Source organism: Colobus angolensis, unplaced genomic scaffold, assembly GCF_000951035.1.
Source record: "Colobus angolensis palliatus isolate OR3802 unplaced genomic scaffold, Cang.pa_1.0 Scaffold129, whole genome shotgun sequence".
In the NCBI taxonomy this organism is placed as follows: domain Eukaryota; kingdom Metazoa; phylum Chordata; class Mammalia; order Primates; family Cercopithecidae; genus Colobus; species Colobus angolensis.
This window is the reverse complement of record NW_012114141.1, coordinates 3,665,763-3,683,080: the sequence shown is the minus strand read 5'-3', so window position 1 is coordinate 3,683,080 and position 17,318 is coordinate 3,665,763. Positions and strand designations below refer to the sequence as shown.

General features: G+C 40.1%; 1 pseudogene; it reads left to right on the top strand.

Annotated features, from left to right (window-relative positions):
* Window positions 1-12,192, top strand: part of LOC105505808 — a 192,009-nt pseudogene extending 179,817 nt beyond the window's left edge.
* Window positions 12,193-17,318: the final 5,126 nt, after the last annotated feature.

Here is a 17,318-nt window from a genome sequence, read left to right as displayed (position 1 = left end):
CAGGCGTGAGCCACCGTGCCTGGCCCATTTCTCTGCTTATTAAGTTGAGTATCTCTTCCTACGCTTGCCAGGCTTTCCACTTCCCCCTTCTGTGAAATGCTTATGTATATCTGTCCTCATTTGTGTTACCTGGAAAGCAGGTCTCAGTCACAGACTTGGGTGCAGGTCATTTATTCAGAAGTACAAGCAACGGAGTAAAGACAGCAAGAAAAGGAAAGGAGAAAACCCACTAAAGGGTAAGTTATGGGCAGATAATTGCTGTGGGCAACCAGGGCTCAGTCCTGCTGAGGACCCTCTGAGGACCTGTGTTGAACATGCCTCAGAATTGTCCGACCAGTATATGGGGAAGCTAGGCTGTTTATATGCTACTCACTGGTCCTCTTTGGTTGAGAGCTGCCCCTGGCGAGATTCAGCCACTAGCTTGTCCAATTTGCACTGAACCTAAATTGAGCAAGTTCCCACAGCACCTGAAAAAACCTTGAGGCTGAGAAAGAGAGACGCTCCCACACAGGTGGGAAGCAGTGTGCATGCTGGGAACCATCGATCATAACTGCAGGGGAACTCAGAGGTGGGCCAGGAATGTGGGCAGGGCATCAGCAGGGTCCCCTACAGTATCCTCCTCCTTTTCTTATCCACTTGCGGGAGTTTTCTGTGTTCTCTAGTTATTACTTTTTGTCAGTTATTACCACTTTGTCACCTCCAAATCTATCATACATCTGGTAACTTTGTGGTATCAGAAATCTTTAATTTCGGTGTCATTAACTCCACTGATTGTTTCCCTTGCGGTCTGTACTTTTTAGCACCTTACAAAATTCTTCTCCATTCCACTGTCACAAAAAACAATTCTACATTTACTTCTAACAGATGTACGGCTTTGCCTTTCATGTTTATGCTTTTACTCTACCTAAAGTTTATTTTTGTATATAGAAAAAGGCGGGCATCTACTCCAAGTTTTTCCCACATGATTAACCAGTTTTCTAGGGACTATTGATGAATTCTTCCCTCTACCAGGCTATGATGCTACATACATATTCCAAGTTCCCATGGACATATGGATCTGTTTCTAGATTCTACCCATTCATTCAGTTCTTCAACCTATTCCTTATATTGGCAATTGTAATTTTTTTTATCTAGTACCTTTGATTGGCTCTCCTTCAAACCACTTATTCTTGTTTCATATTTGCAATGTTTTATTTGGTATTAAGATTCCTGTTCATATCTGTCAATAGGTCTGCTTATTCTGCTGTAGGCTGTTCTGTTTGTGGTTATTCTTTCACGGTAACTGTTTTTCTTAAATTGTCCCAAGATTTTGTTTACGGTGGTCTCATTGTCAGTCCTTTGAGACCATCAACCACCTCTGCTCATTAGGCTAACTTGGGGAAGTAGCAAAAGCCCATGGCCAGGTGGGTGTGGGGAATGGATGAGATACCTTTCTATGAAGCTTCATGAGACCACATTTTCCCCTTGGTGCTCCTGTAGATATTTTCCCCTCCCTCCATCCCAAGTGGCACTATCCTCCTGGGTCAGCCACCCTGTTGACCAATGGTGGCAGTCCTCATCCCAGCCAGGCTCTCCCTTTTTCTATTGTCCCTTACTACCCCAGTCCCTACTCCCACCCTAGACTTTTTACTTCCTAACAGGACATCCCAAGATCCTTTATTCATTACTCATGACATGACCTTCAAACTCCTGATCACTCACCAATGGGCACATTTTAATTTGTCATTGTCCTTCTGAAGATGTGGTGCCCAGATCCAAATACAATGCTTTGAGTGTTCATATGAAAACATTTTACCAGGCAAATATCAAGGTTGTAAAGATTCTTTCTGTTTTCTTTGTTTCAGCCAGGAAGTTTTCAGTGAAATATTCTAATTGTTAAGTCAATTATAAGGAAATCATAAGATGTGAGAAAAGTATCTTAGCAAGGGAGAATGAGATCGTTAGACTCACATAATGGATTATAGTGTGGAAAGAGTTGATAGAGATGGGATGATTAAAAGAACAATATTAAGCAGTCTTAGGTATGTGAATCGTCCTTAGCTACACCTGGGACAAAGAAATTACAAGAAGACTAAGGAGACTAAGAAGACACAGTGAAATGTAAATAAAAGAACAAAGGATATGTGCATATGAATGGAGAAAAGGAAAAATTCTAGAGTCTGAGAAAGTCAAGAAAGAATCAAATACAGAAATGTGAAGCCCCAGAAAAAAAATGGAAACATTCATGAAGTTTCCCCATTCATTTCTGAGTGCAGTTTTTAAAATGGGAAAAGAATGGTTATCTTTTTGAGTGAATGAAATTCATAATATAAATTGTTCCTATATTGCTGCCTAAACTTTGCTCTCCAAAAATTGCTTTTTAAAACTATGAAATAGGGACATTTACATGTAAAAGTATTTAAATAAATGTCTACAACTAAATCAGAGAGTGTGTTTTTGGAAGATAAAACCAACTGGTTTTGAAATTTAAGAATATTTTTATTCTCAAGAATAGAATGAAAGATTTTTCATTAAGAAATGAAAAGAATTTTACTGCTAGTCAAATCACACTTATCCCTCTGTCGGATTCAAGTTTCAAAGATGTGGGGGCTTATATGTTTGTGGAATAAAGGAAGGAAGGAAAGAATGAAAGAATAGGATGAAACAAAGAAGATGGAAAGGAGAGCGGAAGTCAAGACTGCTGATAGCTTTGTCAGAATTTAGGCCATCGGGGCCTTGTGAATTTCTTCAGCGGTGTCCCTGTTGAATTGTGGTGGTAAGGACAACTTACAACTAAGCACTTACAGGCTCTTACTCTATGCTTCTTTTATTCCTTTATTTTCTGGAGCTAAAAAAAGAGCTGATTAACGTTTGCAACTATGTCAAGTTGATGATGATGATGATAGTGACAACATTGGATATCACCCCTTTCTCTGCTCCTCTTTTAATCAGAAGAACCTGAAAAAGTTATCTGATGTGTTCACCTCTTCTCGGTTCACTCCTATACCTACTCCACTTCTCCTCCTTTCCTTTTCCCTTGAAACCACTCCAACCAGGCACTTACCCTGGCCACACCACCAGAACATGGTACCCAGAGATCTCCACTTTGCTAAACTCAACCAGTGACTAGATCTCAACCATAGAACTTTGCTCTGTAAGCAGCATGTGATACAGCTCATCATCCTTTTTAAGAAAAACTTTAGAAATTCTTCTGGCTCCCAGATTCCACACTTGCTGAATGTCCACTTCTTACTTCCCCAGCTGTTCCTCTCAGGGCTACTTTGCTGATTCCTCCTCATCTTCCTGACCTCCAAGTGTGCCCCAGGCCTCAGTTCTTAGCCTTCTTTTTGTATCAATATTCACTCCCATTCATAGGTCAGCTTCCTAATTTTCATCTGACTGTAAATCTTCAATGAGTGTTAAAGATGAAAAAGTTATACATGCTATATTAGATGAATAATTTCTGCCCAGCAAGATATTCATGTCCTAGTCACCAGAACCTATAAGTATGTTACTTTCCACAAAAGGGACTTTGGAGATGTGATTAAATTAAGGATCTTGAGAGGGGTTGATTATCTTGAATCATCTGGGTAGGCACAATGTAATCGCAGGGTCCCTATAACAGGGAAGCAGGAGGGCCAGAGTCAGCAAAGAAGATATGAAGAGAGAGGCAGACACCAGGGAGAGACTTGACGAATTCTTGGTGCTGGTTTTGAAGATGGAGGAAGGGGCCACAAGCTAAGGAATATGAATGGCTTCTAGAAGTTACAAAAAACAAGGAAATAGATTCTCCCCTAGAGCCTCCAGAAGAAAAGCAACTCTGCTGACACCTTGATTTGAGCCCTGGATGACCTATTTCAGATTTTTGACCTCCAGAATTGTACATAATAAATTCGTGTTGTCTTAAGCCACTTTGTATAATATGGTACAGCACCAATAGGAAAAACTTACATACATACTAATAATTTGGTACACAACCAAGAGGAAAATCTTATATATATACTAAAGTGTTTTAAAGTGAAGTACACTGATTTCTGCAAATTTCTTTGATATACATCAAAAATGTAAGTTTACTAGACAGAGGCATAGATAGATGATTAGAAGCATGCTAAAGCTATCACAGGAAAATGTTCATGGTAGAATCTAGGTGGTGGGTACATGGATACTAACTTAAAATTCTTTCAACTTTTCTGTATGCTTGACATTTTAAAAAATAAAATGTTAGGGAAAGGGTTAGATAAATTATGAGTTTTTCTAAAAATTTCAGTTATTTGTCTTCCTAAAAAGAAAACATGTATTTTTCTCAGAAAAGTCATTGAATTTCTCTGGATATTTTATACTTCTAACTATCTACATTGTCTGGTCCCCCTGGTGACTAAATGCATATATTTTAGGAAGGGCTAAAACACAGCAAAGGTAATTAATTAGACCCCCTGAAGACTGAAGGCTTAACCTTGACATTAGTAGTAGCTAGCATAGTCAACGGAGCTACGTAGCCTAAGAAAAAAGTAATAACCCTATGGAATGCTAACATGTAGATTTGCAAATGAATTAGCTCTATAATTTATCAAATCTGAACTACACGAGGTACTCTGAAAATTGGTAACTATTCCATACTTCAATGGAAAAACACCAGGAAAAAAAAAACTTTGATGTAACTTTCATTCTTTCAAGAAGAATATATACCACTCACACCTTTATGAGAAGATTCTTATTTCCCCAGGGATCACTGTTAGGGGCAGTTAAGAAAACAGACAGTTTCTGAGGGCCTTTTTGTTTATTAGGGAGTAAGATTAAAAGAAAATCTCTGGCTGTGATTTCTTGGGCGAGAGGATGTAGGGAGAACTGGCTTCTTTGGAATTTTTTCTGATACAGGCTCAGGGGAATGGGTATGATTTTAATACATGAGCTGCTGTTTTCCATACTAAGTAATGCTTTTTCTTACTCGACATCTCTCTTTATCATCACTGCACAGTGAGGCTGGGCTCAGGCTTGCGGGTTTCTGCCTGAGAAGGCACACTGCAGATAATTTAGAGTCAGATTCTGGGCTTTTTACTTTCTAGGCAGGCCTTTGAAATTCATGAGAGAAAAACAAGGGTTTTAATTTACAAAAGCTGTACTTTCTGGGAAGGAAAACCATTCTGAGTTATAAAATTTTGGCTGGAGAATCAAAAACAAAGCTCTGAAGAAATCAGAGCATACAGTATAAGCCATCACCACTGGCTCTCCACCTGGCTGCATGATAGAACCACCTGGGGATGTTTTCTAAAAATGCCATTGCCTGGGCTGGGTCTAGACCAGTTGAAGGAGATCGCTTGCTTTGGGGGCTCAGTATTGGTATTTTTAAAGTCCCCCCCGTAATACCCACACACTAGGTGATTCTCACAGGCACTCAGAGTTGAGAACCACTGCCCAACTCAACAGAATGGAAACTCAATAGATGACCATGCAGACTTCCCTGCTCTTTAAAACTAGGTCAGAGGTATTTGAATTATCAGGCTAGAGTCAGATTAGAGCTCCAGGCTTATACATTGCTGTGGGCCTCTGGGAAAGGGTCCTGCTCCTTGTCTCTCTGTGATGGAATCTTAGAGTTGGTGGGGGTACCTAAAAGTGAGAAAATTTACGCCTTGTTACTGAACCAAACCTGGGTCCATTGGCCCAGCACAGTAAAGACAAATACCTGTACCAAAGTTTGCAGCAAGAAAAAGGAGGGCATTTATTCGCAGGGTGCCAAGCAAGGAAAATCAGACCGCTATTGTATGCGATCCTACTTCCCCAGTGGCTTATAAGCAAGGGTTTTTAAAGGCAGGGGAACAATTTTGGAAACAGAAATTACAGGTATGAAAAAAAAATAGAACCTTGGGACCCTGAACTCACTATACCAAAGGGCAAGTTAAGCTTAGAAGCTGAGCCACAAATACTGTCTTCCTTTGGCTCCCAGATAGGTGTAATTTCACAGCCCCATGTCATAGCCTCATTTCCTCTACTTCCTTTTTCCACATTTGCTTCATCTTATGTAAAACTCACTGAGCGTGAGACAATGCATCATTCACTTTTTCCTCTATTCCCTCTTTTCACTGTAAAATGTACTGAGGCTAATTAGAGCCTCACAAGAATGTGACCACCTGCCTCACTGCCTGCCTCCTTTTCTTCTCCTTCCTGCTTGCAGTTCCCCTTCTGTGAACCGAAGTTCACAAAACCCCTTTGGAAAAAACATAGATCACAGGAGAATCTGTGATCTATGCTTTTTCCCAGGCGCATCCTCAGCTTTGGCCAAATAAACCTCTAATGGATGGAGACTTTTTGGTTTACATTTTGGTAACCACAAAGGGGCTGTCTGAGTGGAGTTGGCTCTTGGCCTGTAGCAGTGCTCCTACTGGGCCCCAGTACCAGCTGGAGCTCTTTATTGCTCTGACCTATTGGATGATTTGCTGAAGTCTGAGAGTTTCTCCCTCCAGAGATCCCTAATCACTCAAAAATTTCCAGTTGAGATCTGAAGTTTATTCTGCTGCAGAACTCCTTTCCTGGGAGTTTTTACTTTTAACAAGGAAGATGACTTTCCTGCTTCCATGATGGCAGAGAGCAGTTTTCAGCTTGGGCCCCATCTCCAGGTAAGGAGCTGGTTTGGGGTGTCATTTGCGGATTTAGTAGCTGAAGGTCAAGGCTTACTGTGGGTTGGCTGTAATTTCTCCTCGTGCTCAGAAATCTCAATTTTATGTAAATCGTGTGGTTGCTTTTTTCTGTTTTTTGTTTGTTTGTTTCAGTCCATGTTCCATTAGATTTAACCAACTTCTAGCCTCCTCTAAAGTTGAGTAAAATCCCTGCAGCTGTAGAAAGTCAAATTCCACCTCTAAAAACCCCAGCCACTTAAGAAAAATTAAAATTTGACTATCTGAAATGTTTCACATAATAAGACTGTCTTTCCAGCCTCTCTCTCTCTCATTGTGCTATTAATTTAAAGATTTTAGAGATGTCCTATTCTACACTATTAATGAAAAGATCAGATATTTTAAAGGAAGCCTAATAGTTTCATGGCTAGCCTTAAAAATTCTCTTGACTAAATTAAGAGCAAACTCTGACCGAAAATAGTTCTGGTAGTTAAAATTTCCACCACAGCTTGGGTTTGCTTCCTGATTAGGGAATAACAATGGCCGTTCTACTTTGTGGCCTAATTGTTAAAACCCTCCACAGCATGGGTTTGATTCCTGGTCAGGGAACCAGCCTGTCTTGGTTTAATATTTATGTGGCTTTGGGGGTACCAATGTATTATTGATCTTTTCCCTTACGTGGACAGCTTTTGATTTCCTGTCTTCTGTCTGTGGTGGGGGACCCAAGGCTCTTGGGCCTTCATGTATGGACAGTAAGCTATAAAGTTAAGACCCTAGAAAATATGGCCTGAAAGAAATGTGAGTTAAACCCTGTTTATGGCTAGTGAAACTTTCCTTTCTCTTAGTTATTTTTGGGGTGATTCTGGATCTTGTAAAAACTACTTGTCACCTCTTTGGAGATACGTCATGCATGCATCTGTGGTTATAACTTTGGTTATGGTAATTGAGAGGGTATCTTTGGCAAGGATGTTCAAAAGCCAAAAATATCAGCTATTTGTCCCAGCTGAAATCTTGTAATAAGAGATTTGAAAGGATTTTTTTTAAAAAATCTGAGTGGAGTTGGCTTACTCCAAAACTCCAAATCTACGATTAGAAGTCAGCTTAATTAAAAGTTGATATCCAAGGTAGATTAAATATGTGTGCATAAATATATATATATATATCCATTATACTTTTTTCTCTTTTTGGATTCTATTTTTAGAAATTTTTTAGTTGACCGAAACATTAAAAAAAATATATGTGCTTGGTACTTCTGTTCACTTCCTTTCTTAAAAATTGTTCTATTTATTTTTACTACACCCTATTCCTCCTTCCTCTTTGCCATCTTCAGTCTCTTTTGGATTGTGTTACTTAATCTCTTTGGCTTTTGGGGGCACCATAAATTGCTTTGTATTGTGAACAAAAGACTTGACCATGGAGTATATATTAAATAGGGAATGGGTGGATCACAGAGTGGGCTGATTGGCTTGGGTTGTTCACTGGCCTCTGGGGAATGTCCTTATACAGAGGAACACTGTGGAAGTGTAACCGTCCAATGAGTTCACCTTGCCCACTGCCTAGACAGAGCCGATTTATCAAGACAGGGGAATCATAATGGATGGATAAAGAGTAATTCACACACAGCTGGCTATGTGGGAGACCGGAGTTATATTATTACATTTGGGGATCAGAATTTTTAAAGATAATTTGGCGAGAAGGGGCTTGGGAAGTGGGGGGTGATGATTGGTCAGGCTGGAGATGGAATCATAGGTGGTCAAAATGAGTTTTTCTTGCTGTCTTCTGTTCCTGGGTGGGATGGCAGAACTGGTTGAGCCAGATTACAGGTCTGAATGGTGTCAGCTGATCCGTGGAGTGCAGAGTCGGCAAAATATCTCAAGCACTCACCTTAGGTTTTATAATAATGATGTTATCCCCAGGAGCAATTTGGGGAGGTTCAGATTCTTGGAACCAGAGGCTGCATGACCCCTAAACTGTACTTTCTAATCTTGTAGGTAATTTGTTAGTCCTGCCTAGGCAGACTGGTCCCCAGGAAAGAAGGGGGTCTTTTCTGGAAAGGACTATTATCAATTTTGTTTCAGAATTAAACCATGAACTGAATTCCTTCCCAAAGTTAGTTCAGCCTATGCCCAGGAATGAATAAGAACAGCTTAAAAGTTAGAAGCAAGATGGAGTTGGTTAGGTCTGATTTCCTTCACTGTCATAATTTCCTCAGTTACAATTTTGCAAAGGCAGTTTCAATTTTCCAATTTATGTATATTTGGATCAGGTTTACATTAATTACAATGTTAACTCTTAGCAACTCTTATTTTTAGTGAAAAACCTAAGAGGTAGCATTTTTAATTATGTATCAGATGCAGAGCTCAGGACAAAAAACAGAGCTGCAGATAAGGCATGGCCCTTCCCAGCTGAACCACGAGGCATAGCTGGGCCAGGGAGAGCTCCACGTGTCATTAGGCCTTACTGTTTTTAGAGCCTATATTTTTTATACAAACTCTATAAGGAAAGTAAGATGAGTTTTGATTTAAAAAATTATAAGACATAGAAATGTGATTTTGTTAAAGGGAAAGTAATTTTTCCTAGTTTAGAGGATTTTTATTATTTTTAATTAAAGAAGTAAAAACAGTGTCAGGTAAAGCTATATGAATACAGAAAGGTGAAAAAGAATGTAAATTTTTATCCTAAGGTACAATGATGGGACAAAACTGAAGGTTTAAGCAAGTTATAGAAAGTTTATGAAATTGATCTTGTGAAAAGAATTCTGTGTGTGCTTAAATTGGCTAAAATGTAAAAGGGATTATGTAGTTTTCCTATAAATTAAGCATTAATAGCAAAGGCACACTGATGTGAGAATCTGGGCCCCTGTGTCAGAATAATAAGGTTTTGTTTGTTTCTTTGTTTGTTTTTTTGCAGGATTGATCCACTCTATAACAAAAGATTGAAAAAGTTTTTAAAAGGTTTATGGAAATCTTACCTTATGGTCTAACTGATTGATATTAGACGGGTTTGTTTATTTTACGGTTTTGTGAAAAATTACCTTTAAGTCATTGTTCTCCTAAGGCAGGAAATGGCTGTGATTCCTGATCTGAAGAGTTTTATCTTGGGAAGTAGTGGTTTGCAATGACCGATGGTTTGGATACACAGGATTTAGAGAAGGAGTAAACTGGATTATGATGGCCTGCATCAGCTAGAACAGGACAGGCTGAAAGAATTGTTGACAAAAGGAAAAATAAGAAGGGAAGACAGAGTATTTGCTTTAATGGAAGGGCTATGACGGTGAGGATCACACTTGGGAACCAGAGCGGCATCTCGTGCAACATGAGGAATACAGACACCATGTCAAAAAGCAGAAAGGGAGCACACTGACCAGAACAAACGGCACTCTCCAAACAATGCTAGGAAATAAATCTCCAGATCCACCAACAGAAACTTTGATAAGACCTCTCCTAAGTCACTAGAGATTGGCAAACACCACAAGTCTAAAAACAGCCAGTTGTTTGCTGCTACCCGGAAGTTCAAGAAAAACACAGCTCCATCTCTCTCTAGCTGGAAGAATATTGACCTAGCAAAGTCAGGTGTCAAGATACTTGTGTTTAAGAGCCCCATTAAGAGCAGAACCACGGTGGATGGCTTTCAGAACAAGAGCCCCCAGAAACGACCCTGTTGAGCAGGGTCAGGATGACATGATGGTGACTGAATAGCCAGTTGGAGCTATAGAATGGTGGCAGAAGAATAATAAGTTGGAGCTTTATTGGACCCCTGTGCATGGAGCAGGCCAGGATGGGAAACAGGCCCTGAATACACCCACTAGTGCCTCAGGTGTCTGGCCCCACGACTACAGCCATAACCACAGCCCTAGCTATTAATGGGAAAGGTACATCTCTGTTAATGGATGCGTTAACAGCCAATGGAACAACCAACATGCAGACATCTGTTACAGGAGTGACACCTGGGAGAAGAAAATTTCTGTCATCAATATGACAGAAAAGGGCTACCTTTGGCAAGTGATTGCGTTTCAGCATGAGGCAAACAGAAAGTGCCTGCAGATAAAGAGCTATTGTCATCAGAAAGCAGGATGATTTCACTCACCTTGTTATATTCACAGAATCATCAGAGAATAACTCGCTAAATTTCAAGGTAATGAAAGAAGTACAGGCCAGGCACGGTGACTCACGCCTGTAATCCCAGCACTTTGGGAGGCCGAGGCAGGCAGATCACTTGAGGCCAGGTGTTTGAGATCAGCCTGGCCAACATGGTGAAAACCCATCTCTACTAAAAATGCAAAAAAATTAGCCCACCTGTAATCCCAGCTGCTCAGGAGGCTGAGGCAGGAAAATCATTTGAATCTGGGAGGCAGAGGTTGCAGTGAGGTGAGATGGCACCACTGTATTCCAGCCTGGGAAACAGAGTGACTCTGTCTCAAAAAAAAAGAAAAGAAAAAGAAAAAGAAATCCAAAGTGCTTGAGCACAGCTGCTGCTGATGACAGAAAGCTTATGCTGCTCAGTGCCATTGGCAGTGTCTTCTGTTGTGCACTTGACTTTATTTATTTTATATAGCATTCAACAAATGACAGCAAAAGAGAAAGCACTAAAACAGCAGAAGCTATCAGAAACTTCGTGAATACTTTCATACAGTTTCAGAAGCCTATTACTGCAGTAGTCAATGGCCCAACCATTAGGCTAAGAGCATCTATATTGCCTCTTTGCAATGTGGTCTGGACTAATGAAAAGGCTTAGTTTCCACCACTCTCTACTACCTTTGGACAGAATCCAGATGGTTGTTCTACCATTGTTTCCCAAAATAATGGAAGGAGCATTTGCAAATGAGATATTGCTCAGTGGGCAGAAGCTGACCGCACAGGAGGCATGCGGTAAAGGTCTGGTAGCCCAGGTATTTGGGCCCAGGACCTTCACCCAGGAAGTTATGATTTGAATTAAGAAGTTTGCTTCATGTAATCCGGTTGTGCTTGAGGAATCTGAAGCCCTTGTGTGCTGCAACATGAAGATGGAGTTGGAGCAGGCCAGTGAGATGGAGTGTAAAGTGCTGAAGAAAATTTGGGGCTTGGCCGAACTGATGGACTCCATGTTAGAGTGCTTGCAGAAGAAAATTGAGTTGTGAGTGTCAAGCTGCCTGCTGATGACGCAGGGATGGGCTGAGCCAAAGAACATCATTGGTTTCCCTAATCCATTCTTGCAGCCTGAAATAAGTCACCCATAGTTCACACTTGGAAACACGACTGGAAATAGTCAAGTTATTTATTATCAAGAAGCTTTTAAGTACTGTAGCTTTAAAATAAGTAACTAGAAAGCTACTTTGTCCACATAAGTGTAAAAGTGTAATGGTGAGCACTAGACTGCTCTTGGAAGCTCTAGGTTTTGTTTGCTTTGGCTAGTACAATATAAAAAAAGGAATTCTGTTTTATTAGTTTTGAATTGCAGGAAAGTCTAGAGTAATGTTTGATAATGTTTGTTTTTCTCATGTTTCTCTTCTAGGATACAGAATCTAAAGGAGTATCAGCCAGCCTCACTGATACAGAGATACAGAATGTCTGATGTGTTGCCTTTGTCTCCAAGAAGGTACAAATACTTCAGAGATGGGAAATTCTAAATCAAAAGTGAGACTTATCTTGTAAGATAGATCTTTCTGATGAAAAATCCACTGATGAGCACACCCCTAAACCAAACATATGCTTAGGATTCATGCGAGATACCAATTGGTTTCCTCTTCTTTTTTAAATATATCCAGCTCTTACCCAGTTAGCATGAAGAAACCACTGTCTCTCTAAAAGAAAGCTTCTTTTGTAGTATTAGTGAATCACTGAATAGCTTAATAATGAATATCTAAGTTATGTTAGTCTTACCAAGCTTTAAACAGTTTTTCTGACCCTTTAAAAAACAAAACAAAACAAAACTACCAAAGTGACTTTTATTACTGGGTCAGAAATATTACCTTATATACAGTTTTCATTTTCTATTTGCAGATATGACTAATATATTACATCAAAATAAATTATTTATTAACTAACATTAAAATAGAGATCACAAGATTGACCAAACAGACTCTTTGGATACCAAATTCCAACCTGACTCTGGTATGGCATCACATGACAGACAGTAAGCCCTGAAGGAAATCAAAGTGTTTTACCCAAAAATGTATTTTAAAATGACTCTGCAAAGTTGTCTCTTGTGAGAGAAATTTGCAATCTGTAGAGAATCTCCTTCCCTTGCTAGATCTTCTTCTGTAGAGTCTGACACCTTGTAAGGCCCAATAGGAGAAATTTGCTGTCTATTCTCTCTGAAACTTCCTATCTGGAAGCTTCAGCTACATGACAAGAACCTTGGCTTCCACAATGCCCCTTGTCTCAACTCAAGCATTTCTTCATGCTAACTTCAAACTCTTCAGGCAAAGCTTAAGTCTTTCAATCAATTGCCAATCAGAAAACCTTTGGATCCACCTTTGACCTGGAAGCCCCTACTTCAAGATGTCCTACCTTTCTGGGCCAAACCAATGTATACCTTCCATGTATTGATTTAATACTCTTACCTGTAACTTCTGCCTCCATAAAATGTGTCTTATATAAAATGTAGATTTACTGGGCATGAGACAATGCATAATTGACTTTTCCACTACTCCCTATTTTCGTATGTAAAATGTAGATTTACTGAGGCTACTTAGAGCCTCACAAGAATCTGCCTCACTGCCTCCCTCCCTCCTGTTTGCTCTTTCCCCTTTAAATACCGAAGTTCATGACACCCTTGGCAAATGCATAGATCACAAATGCTCCTGTGATTTGTGGTTTTCCCAGGCATGTTCTGCACTTTGGCTAAATAAACCTCTAATCAATTGAAACACCTACCTCAGTCACCTTTGGGTTTACACAGGCAAAACTGTAAATCGACGCTTGGAGGTTACATTGGTTTGGCCCCAAAAGGCAGGATATCTTGATGCAGTGGGTTTACATGTCATAGGTAGATTCAGAGATTCTTTGATTTGCAGTTGGTTAAGGAAGCAAGGCTTTGTCTAAAAACTTAGGGTTAACAGAAAAAAAAATTAAGGTGTGGCCTGTGGATGTGAATTTCTCTAGGCCCCTCAGGAAGAAATTTAGAACAAAGAATGGTGGGCAGAGTTCAGTCTTCAGCTCCCCCTTATCTGTGGTCTACCTGGCAGCAGTTGGCATTTCCTATCTGATAGGAGTCTGAAAAACAACCCAGAGATATATGTGAAGATGGCATCTTTAGTTTCTACAGGGAAACAAACATCTTGTGGCTCTAATTTTCTTGGGTAACTACTGTTTTAAGCTATTGTTACCTTCTTGCTTATCAGGTTACTCATTTACATCTCAAGGTTAACTAGGTCCCTGAAATGTCTCTTGAAGGAACTCAAGATTTTCCCTTATTTCCATGCTTGGCTTCCTTATTATGGGCCCCTGTCCTGTGTCAGCCTTGTTCCCAATCAATGTTCTAGAAGATGGCAGACCTCACAGAGAGTTCTTGGGGGCAAGATGGTATGGCAGCTCTAGAGTAAAAATGATAGCATTCCAGGACAAGGAGGGCACAGCAAGTAAGTCTGAAATGGACATCTGAGACCATAGACAGCTCCATAATTGTCAGTGTGGACCACCATGGACCAGAGCCCACCACCACTTCCAGCTCCATGGCATGCTTTACCCAACACATAGGCACCCCTCTCCCCAGCTCTTCCCAGGGCAAAGGAAAAATAAATAGGTGAAATCTGAATTGATTGAGTTTAAGTGTGATTTAACTATAAAAATGCTGAACTGACTTTGTTAACCAAGACTTGACTAGAATACATCTTGTAACAACTGGGATAAAAGGAGGTTGAAATAGAGATTAAGTGATTTTTTTCCATCACCAATAGAACCCTAACTTTATTCGGAATGTCAATGTGTGTAGCTAAAAACAACATTGCTAAGTATCCTTTGCAGAAGGTTTGGTCAACAGGGAAATTAGAAGTTGTGAGGTGGAGCATGTTGAAAAGCTGTCTTTAAAATGAAATGTCTTGGCTGGGCACGAGGACTTACATCTATAATTGCAGCACTTCAGGAGGCCAAGGCAGGTGGATCACCTGAGGTCAGGAGTTCGAGACCAGACTGGCCAACATGGTGAAACCCCATCTCTACTAAAAATACAAAACTTAGCCAGGCATACTGGCATATGCCTGTAGTCCCAGCTACTCAGTAGGCTGAGGCAGCAGAATTGTTTGAACCTGAGAGACAGAGGTTGCAGTGAGCAGAGATCGTATCACTGTACTCCAGACTGGGTGACAGAGTAAGACACCATCTCAAAAATAAATAAATAAATAAATGGAGCGCCTTGGTTGGCAATTTCTCCTCATCCCTTTTCTTTCCTACTTTCTCCTCTGGACGGTATGCTGGAGCAGTGGCTACCACTTTGTGACCAAGAAGGAAAGGCTGAGAGAATCACAGAGACCTTGATTCTGGTGTCATTGAACCACCTGCTTTCAGACTCCTCACTATGTGAGAAAAATGACTCCCCAATTTGCCTGAGCCTCTGTTTCTGAGGTTTCTAAATAGACAGCCAAATGCAATTCTGAATCAATACAAAGAAAAATGTTGAAACCTCTCAGAGGTATTCATTGTTGATGAGTTGTTATATATTCTTCCAGACTTTTAACACTTTACATTTATGTGCAATATTATAAAAAGTAAGACTTCTTTAGTATCATAAAAATAAAGATTCCTGCCTGTAATCCCAGCACTTTAGGAGGCTGAGACGGGCAGATCACGAGGTCAGGAGATCGAGACCATCCTGGCTAACCTGGTGAAACCCCGTCTCTACTAAAAACTACAAAAAACTAGCCGGGTGAGGTGGCAGGCACCTGTAGTCCCAGCTACTCGGGAGGCTGAGGCAGGAGAATGGCGTGAACCCGGGAGGCAGAACTTGCAGTGAGCTGAGATCTGGCCACTGCACTCCAGCCTGGGCGACAGAGCGAGACTCTGTCTCAAAAAAAAATAAAATAAAATAAAATAAATAAAGATTCCTTAAATCTTTAAGAGCTAATGTCTTAAAAAATGAGGTTCTATACTGTAGAATTTGGTGTGAATGTGAAAGTCAAGCTTTATTTAAATGACAAATGTCTTGAAAATCCACATGAAGCTAAGTATCTTTTATGGATCACACAATATTGGATATCTGTAGAACTTTTCAAAGGGTCTGTAGGAGGGGAAAAATAATTTTCTCTTCTACCCTTCATGAGTTCTTAACTGGAACTCCATTTAACAAAAGACAGATTAACAAGAGAAAAATAAACAAAAGTTTAACAATGTGTACCTCTTGTATACAAAGGAGAAAACAAGATCAATGAGTACATCTCTAGAGTAGATCTCAAAAGGGTAGTCTTAGAATTCAGGCTTAAATCCCATTGTTCTCTGAAACAAAGAAAGAAGGGTGTGATGCGAGTTTCCATTAAGATGTAATAGCCATGAAAAACACTAAAACACAGGTTAGATTTGTTATGCAGATTTAATGGATGCCTTCTCCCTTGATTATAGAGTCTCTAGTCAATTAGTCATCCTTCTCATCCCTGGTACAGACAGGGAGACACCCTTACAAATGGATATAGATGCAAATTTCTCTTACAAAAGGGTAACTTTTCAGAACTCCTCTGTCTGCAATTTCTCAAAATAACCAACTCAAAATAATCCTTATGCAAAAGAGGGATATTTGGGGTGGCAGATTCTTGTCTTCTGCAGTTATATTTTGGGGATGGTGTGTCCCGATCTGATCAGGTCAATTCCAAATGATGCTATTGAGTTATCTTAGACTTTAGCAATAATATAATTTTCAAAGACAGACCTGAAACTTTCTGATCTATATTCTGAGAGAAGAAGTGGTAAATTTGGAAAACAGATGCAACTAGTTATTTGTAATTTCAGGAGTCTGAAAGGAAAAGCCAGATATCACACTAAAAATACTAATTGAGAAATGTGCTTGTTAGCTGCAGTGGCTGTGAGAATGTGCCTCTGTGATCTCCAACTGCAGTGAGCAAAACTGACCCACAGCCCCAGGTGCTGCACTTAGATGTCCACTACTGTGTTTGCACCAAGCCACACTTCCCATGGGTTGCTCTCAGCCATGGATTGAGCAAAGGCAGAGATACACATGCAGGCCTCAAGAGGCAGGACTTCTCTGATGGGTGACTTTGGCACAAAGACACTCTGACGGCCTTATCACATTTTCAAAAGGATGATACTGCAACCTCAGATGCTTCTGCCCAACCATCCTGTCTTCGTTCTGCCTTCCCATGGTCCTTCCCTATTTTCTCTTATGAGTATTTCCCTTAATACATTTCTTGCACATTTGATTTTGTCTTGGCGTCTCCTTCTTAGAGGACTCAAACTAACATACTATCTACGGGAACAATAGCTTTAACTAGGAGGCAACTATTATAGAGGTGGGAAGTGCGATACCTTTCCTCACCATTATAAGGGTCATGGCAGACTCTCAACTCTCAAAAGCTGGGTTAACAAAGGAATATAAATCATTCTATTATAAAGATACATGCACACATATGTTTATTGCAGCACTATTCACAATAGCAAAGACATGGAACCAACCCAAATGCCCATCAATGATAGACTGGATAAAGAAAATGTGGTACATATATACGATGGAATACTATGCAGCCATAAAATGGAATAAGATCATGTCCTTTTCAGGGACGTGGATGAAGCTGGAAGCCATCATCCTCAG